Below are 7,761 nucleotides of genomic sequence, written 5' to 3'. Positions count from 1 at the left end.
TCCATGGTTCTCCAGCTCTTGTTCTCCATGGACTTCACAGTGTCCCAGAACTTTTTGGAGTTAGAGCTACAGGATGCAAATATATGGAAGGTCAAATAATTTTTACTTTTACCACTGATACTTAAGTATCTTTTTAGCAATGATGTTTACTTAGTATTTTACTGGGTGACTTTCACTTTTACTTGAGACATTTTCTATGAACATATCTTTACTTTTACTCAAGTATGACAATTGGGTACTTTTTCAACTACTGTTCAAGACATGTAGCACCCAATACCCAACATTCACTTGGTGGCTTGAAGTAGGAGTGCTGAACTAGGATCTGTTTAGCATTTGTGAGTAGAATGAATAACATTACTTTGACGGGGGGTGGCGGGTACTGATTCCAGTTCAGCATTCTTAGCCTGAGACATTTATAAATGCGTACAGAGGAGCACCTTTCTACGATCAGCTTTGCCTAGATCATACTGAATCAGTTGTCTCTGGAATAAGATTATATGGACAGGGGTGGGTTTGTTCGTAGATCAGCACTCCTTCTCAACACCAGTTGCTGTACTCTAACATTTTATAATCCAATTTCCCTTGCTGTCTAATGTCCTTCCGGACCCCCACCTCAACATTGTTCTGTCAAGGCAACAAAAGCAAGTTGGCATGCTCTTGAAAGGAATTTAACTCACAACCTCTCCTTTGGGAATTCACCACCATAACTACTACTACAACACATTTTTTTAACTATCTTAACATGTGGCTTTCTTCAGGGGGACTAAGACAAGGAACACCTTTGAATGGTCTACAAAGAATGGCCCCAGGTAAAAGTTGGCTTTTGCAGAGTATGGTTGTATTGTTACTCCACAGCAGAGTATGCTATCACAACTCTATTGAAATGACATTTGAAACAAGGTGTCACTTCATTCTTGCTATTTGATGGGAACTAGCCCCTTTTCCCCTACATACCTCTTGTTTGCTCTTTCAGGGCCACAAAGGCAACAAGAAAGAAGTTGCTACATTAACTGTTTCTCTGGGATTTGAACTAGGGGGTACATACCTCAAGTTAGCTCTTTCATGCCAACAAAAGGCAACATCAAAAATGGCTCTCTAAAAATGTCTCTCCTCAGATTTGAACTCTCAAAATCTGGTTTGGGGAGCAGTCACCATAACCACTACTCTACCAGACAGACAGACAAAATATTAAAGGGTACTTGAAAATGTACACATCAAAGACAACACTTCAGAGGTTGGAGAATGGTGTGGGGGCTTGTACTTCTTGGATCCACCAACCGTTCTGCAATCTTCTTTTGATGACTACAAACATAGATTATGAATCTTCAAAACCTACACTATAGGATGGAGAGACTCCATATAAAAAATGTTTTAAAGAACAGATCGACTTCACTTTTTCACCACGATTCATCCGACGTGCATCAATCACTGCAGGAATATTTTTCAATTCTTCAAAATAGACTTTCCACGAGATGCCAGATATAACCCACTTGAGTGGTACCCTGTTCCGAAGAGACACACACAACACTTCAAATTTATCACATTGGGTAAGAGGCAATGCACACTCAAAATCTTAATGAATGAAGTGAAGTAAATTGACATACCTTACCTTAGGCCTACGTTAGGGATTGTGAAATGGCATATGCTTGTGTGTTAGCTTTCTATATCAGGTTAAAATTATTATTTAGAGCATCAAACTAATGTGTCAGAGTGGATTTTTGGGAAGTAGCCTATGGTTTAAGTTAACTAAAGAATGTCCCCTTCCACACACTTTTTTCAGGTGCCCTATGATGCCAGATCATCATTGCACTCAGCTGCTATAGAACCGTCATCTTTGCATGTACATTATTGTATAGCCTAGGCCTAATCCACCTAGAAATGAATGGGTCAGACATTGGAATGCATATCATCATTTCTCACGATGAAGCACTTTGCTCATATTAGGCATATCTGTAAAATGGGAAAGGAATTGCCTGTCTTCAGACTATGTTTTCATTATGTTAGTAGTGGTGCTGGTGCTGTTTTTTTGTCCACTGGGTGTTATCAGTGTTAATACGGTATTTTTGTTGGAAACAGTGGGTTTGTTAAGCCAAGTATATGCCTGATATTTCTACTTTATTTGAAAAAATATATTGAAAAATAAACATTGAAACATAAACATACTGTTTACAGATGACCACCTCATCTAAATCAGTTTTCAATTCCATAATTACAGTGCTTTCGAAAAGTATTCAGCCTTATTCTAAAATTGATTATATTAGCTGTTTTCCTCATCAATAATATGAGTTTGGTAATCTGAATATTTTAATCTGAATATTTTAATAAATGAACAAAAATGTCTGAAAACCTGTTTGTACATTGTCATTATGGGGTATTGTGTGTAGATTGCTGAGGATTTTCTTTTTGTTCATCCATTTTAAAATAAGGCTGTAACGTAACAAATGTGAAAAATGTCAAAGGGTCTGAGTACTTTCCGAATGCACTGTATTTACATAAGTATTCAGACCATTTGCTATGAGAGTAGAAATTCAGCTCAGGTGCATCCTTTTTCCATTGATCATCCTTGAGATGTTTCTACAACTTGGAGTCCACCTGTGGTAAATTCAATTGATTGGACATGATTTGGAAAGGCACACACCTGTCTATATATGGTCCCACAGTTGACAGTGCATGTTGGAGTGTTGACCTTCCAAATCATGTGTTCTTGGGGACCTTCAATGCTGCAGATATTTTTTTTGGTACCCTTCCCCAGATCTATGCCTCGACACAATCCTGTCTCGGAACTCTACAGACAGTTGCTTCGACGTCATGGCTTGGTTTTTGCTCTGACATGCACTGTCAACTGTTGTAGAAACATGTCAAGGATGAACAATGTAAACACGATGCACCTGTGCTCAATTTCGGGTCTGAATAGTTATACAAATAAGGTATCTGTTTTTTATATTTAATACATTTGCAAAAATGTCTAAACCTGTTTTCGCTTTGTCACTGTGGGGTATTGTGTATATATGGATGAGTTAAAGAACTTATTTAATCCATTTTAGAATAAGGCTGTAACATAACAAAATGTGGAAGAAGTCAAGAGGCCTGAATACTTACCGAATGCACTGTATATCTTGAATAGCAACTCTGTAGTCTATTACACGTCTTAACAACCTCTTAAGGATCTTATCCTTTTTTTCAAATTTTCGCCTAAAATGACATAGCCAAATCTAACTGCCTGTAGCTGAGGACCTGAAGTAAGGATATGCTTATTCTTGATAGCATTTTAAAAGAAACACTTTGAAGTTTATGGAAATGTGAAATGTTACATCTTTGAAATGCAAGAGAAAGCCATTTTATGACTTAGGAGTCTAGGCGCAATTCAGACTATGGTCACTAGATGGCAGCAGTGTATGTGCAAAGTTTTATACTAACCCAATGAACCATTGCATTACTGTACAAAATGTTGTATCAAGTCTGCCCAAATGTGCCTAATGTTTATTTATACATTTCCAAGTACATTACTGTGCACTCTCCCCAAACAATAGCATGGCATTATTTCACTGTAATAGCTACTGTCAATTGGACAGTGCAGTTAGATTAACACAAATGTACGCTTTCTGCCAATATAACACACGTCTATGTCCTGGAAAGTCTGCTGTTATTTACAACTGTCATGTAAATCACATTAGCGCACGTTAGCTTAACCGTCCCGGTATAGGGACACCCATCCTGTAGATTATTAAACCTACTTAGGTTGAGTGTAGCATAGGCATGATAGTCAGAGGTGGACTGGGACAAAAATTCCACCCTGGAATTTTGGCCACACCAGACCTTATCTTGTAATTTTTGTGTGTATATATTTTTATATACACAACTATTTATGATATTTGTTGTCGGAAGGTCAATTTCGACCAACCAACCACAATAAAAGATGCCCACGATCGTCACAGCAATTAAATTCTCAGAAGTCATGCAAGTAGCCTAAGTGATGTTTTCTTTATTTACATTTTTTTAAATGTTACCCCGTTTTCTCCCCAATTTCATGGTATCCAATAGTTTTTTTTAGTAGCTACTATCTTGTCTCATCGCTACAACTCCCGTACGGGCTCGGGAGAGACGAAGGTTGAAAGTCATGCGTCCTCCGATACACAACCCAACCAAGCCGCACTGCTTCTTAACACAGCGCGCATCCAACCCGGAAGCCAGCTGCACCAATGTGTCAGAGAAAACACTGTGCACCTGGCAACCTTGATTAGCGTGCACAGCGCCCGGCCGGCCACAGGAGTCGCTGGTGCGTGGTGAGAAAAGGATATCCCTACCGGCCAACCCCTCCCTAACCTGGACGATGCTAGGCCAATTGTGCATCGCCCCACAGACCTCCCGGTCGGTTACGACAGAGCCTGGGCGCAAACCCAGAGTTTCTGGTGGCACAGCTGGCGCTGCAGTACAGCGTCCTTAACCACTGCGCCACCCGGGAGGCCTTAAGTGATGTTTTCTATTGGGAACGTTATGTTAAGTAGCCTAAATGTGGTAGATAAGCCTACAGGCTGCAATCCTGACTAGTCTCCTTGTCCCTGCCGCTGAAAAACATCCCCACAGCATGATGCTGCCACCCCCATGCTTCACCGTAGGGATGGTTCCAGGTTTCCTCCAGATGCTTGGCATTCAGGCCAAAGAGTATAATCTTGGTTTCATCTGAACAGAGAATCTTGTATCTCATTGTCTGAGAGTCCTTTAGGGGCCTTTTGGCAAACTCCAAGCTGGCTGTCACATGCCTTTTACTGAGGAGTGGCTTCTGTCTGGCCAGTCTACCTTAAAGGCCTGATTGGTGGTGTGCTGCAGAGATGGTTGTCCTTCTGGAAGGTTCTCCCTTTTCCACAGAGAACCATCGGGTTCTTGGTCACCTCCCCGACCAAGGCCCTTTTCCCCCGATTGCTCAGTTTGGCCGGACGGCCATCTCTAAGAAGAGTCTTGGCGGTTCCAAACTTCTTCCATTTAAGAATGATGTCACTGTGTTGTTGGGGACCTTCAATGCTGCAGAAATGTTTTGGTACCCTTCCCCAGATATGTTCCTCGACAAAATCATGTCTCGGAGCTATACAGACAATTCCTTCGACCTCATGGTTTGGTTTTTGCTCTGACATGCACTGTCAGCTGTGGGACCTAGCTAACGTTAACGTTATCAGTAAAATATCCATGATAATGAACTCATCCATGTTTCAAAAGCAATTGAAGCATGGCAAAAGTGTATATGGCATATATTTATAATCCATTTGTAATACGTAAACATTTTCAAAGGAGCTGGTGGTCTCGTCTTCATCTGAAGATACTAATTCTTGAAGAGCCAAAGAAACATTCATTACGTATTTGTTGGATTTTAAGCAGCTCGGACCATTCTCTCTTAGCTGGGCACAAATGTAATATGTAAACCCAGGGCTCCAGACAAACATTTCCCCCTGGTGTCACTGATACCACTAACTTTTCCAGACCATAATTTGGTCTCACCCCCCACAAGCTGCATCACGCAATAGAACACATTTGTAATACTTGTATAACGTCAGCCCTAGTGCTTTATTACGGTAGATACATTTCCATCTCACATTAACTCTCCAAACTACAGTAGCTGTACAGCATTGGCAGAAGCTCAAAACGTTTGTTAACAAAACAGCTGATACACTGGGTCCAAAATAGACATGATCAACATTGACCCATGATGCTACACTACAAATACCTCAGTGGCCTGGTCTGACGTGCATTTCTCTGGCGCCGTTAGGGGATGGGTGAAGTGAGCTGCATGAAGTGACAAGGACAGTAACTACCATGGGCAGTGGACATTCTCAAATGTCATTTAAAACCTCCCCTTCTGCTATAGAAATATGACTAGGCCTAGTTAAACCAAGCCCATAATAGTTTCCTTACATCCCTTTATTTAATTACAAGTTTCGCACTTTATTCAATACTAAAAAACATGTTTAAGCATTAGGACTTTGTGTCAATGAGGCATTCACCATAGGCTTTAAAAAGTAAACATGGTTGAACTAAACAGAAAATATATTTACTACGTCATTTGAGTTACAGAAGCCAATAACAATTAGCCTAGGTGCAGTTTGACATACTGAATGTTTAAACCATATGGTTGAGATGGTAAGAGGACTAATACAGTCAGGATAGTATAACTTATCATAATCATACCCAAGACATTTAGCACTGTCTTCCAATACGTTAGATTCATCAAGAGTCAATGACTTTATATCATTATGGAGGGCTTGACAGGCAAATGGGAATTTGACCTGGTGTCATGTCTGCTCCCACTGCCCCCCGGCGCTTGAGGGCGCCAGAATGCCCTGTATCACGCACTCCTGCTATCCATTAAGCACACCTGCCTTCCCTCGTCACGCGCATCAGCGATATTAGACTCACTCATCACCTGTTTATTTCCTTCCCTATATTTGTCAGTTCCCCAGCTCTGTTCCCCGCTTCTGCATTGATTTGTCTTTTGTCTTTGTTTCCCGTATTTTTTACGCTGTTCCTGTCTCGTTCCATGTCCGTTATTTATTAAATGTTTTACTCCCCGTACCTGCTTCATCTCTCCAGTGTCATTCCCATGTGACAGAATGCAGAAGCCATTATACGAAGAATCAGGGAGTACTGGCGTTCCGTTTGGATTGCTGGCTCTCACGCTCCTGCCAGTTCGTCGTGCTTCCACGCCCCAACCGGCTTGCCCAGAGCCCATGTCTCGGCCGGTTCACCCAGGTGGGATGCCGGGGGGTGCCCCAAGAGGGGGGGTAATGTAACATCTGCTCACACTCTTCCCCCCCTGGCGCTCGAGGGCGTCAGGTTGTCCTGAATCACGCCTCCCTCGCTGCAGCGAGATTGACAAGCGTCTTGCCCCAGCCGGAATGTCTGGCTTCCATGCCTCAGCCGGCTCACCAGGCTATCACGCTCCTGCCGATTCGTTGGGCTCCCAAGTCCCAACCAGCTTGCCCAGCGCCCATGTCTCGGACGGTTCACCCAGGTGGGACGTCGAGTGGTGCCCCAAGAGGAGGAGGCTACTGTCACTTCGTCTCTCCAGCGCCATTCCATGTGACACCTGGACTTCAATTTCAACAGTCAGACAACCTACAACAACAGAAATCCCAAGAAAACATAAGTCTACTGAAATCCACTGTCCTTCACTTATGCCTGCTCCTACAGTCGAGTATTACAATATTATTTGACATTATCGGGGTGCAAAGAGTACTGAAATATCCTAAGGTAAAAGTACAGTTATTTTAATGACATTTTACTTAAGTGGTAAAATGACTGGTGTACAAGTAAAAAGTAGCTATTTTAAAGTACTTGGAGTAAAAGTAATGAAGTTATTTAAACAATTTAACATTGACCTTGACTATAAACACATTTTTCTATGGTTACCTGAAATGTCACACATGATCTTTTCCATACATAAAATGTAAGGGAGATGTAACAAATGTACTGTAGGAACTAAGTTAATTTTACTTTCTGTGTGTCCAAAAAACCCTCAGGATTTGTCCAATAACTATTAACATTTGAAAAGAAATTAAACATACAAAGCAATTGATAAAAGCTATAGAAATTACATTGCATTATCAAAGTTTCCAGACTATAAATAAATATTTCTATTTGGTAAAAGCTACTTAATAACAGTACCGAGAGTAGTTGGTGGGACTTGCCACAGCAAAAGTCCCATTCTAAATCTTTGTCATACTTCAGCATGCAATTTCTAGTACAGTTTAAGCGGGAAATGTCATTCAAACT

Source organism: Oncorhynchus kisutch, linkage group LG26 (assembly GCF_002021735.2).
Source record: "Oncorhynchus kisutch isolate 150728-3 linkage group LG26, Okis_V2, whole genome shotgun sequence".
Classification (NCBI taxonomy): domain Eukaryota; kingdom Metazoa; phylum Chordata; class Actinopteri; order Salmoniformes; family Salmonidae; genus Oncorhynchus; species Oncorhynchus kisutch.
The sequence above is the reverse complement of the archived record's forward strand: the minus strand, read 5'-3'. Positions refer to the sequence as shown.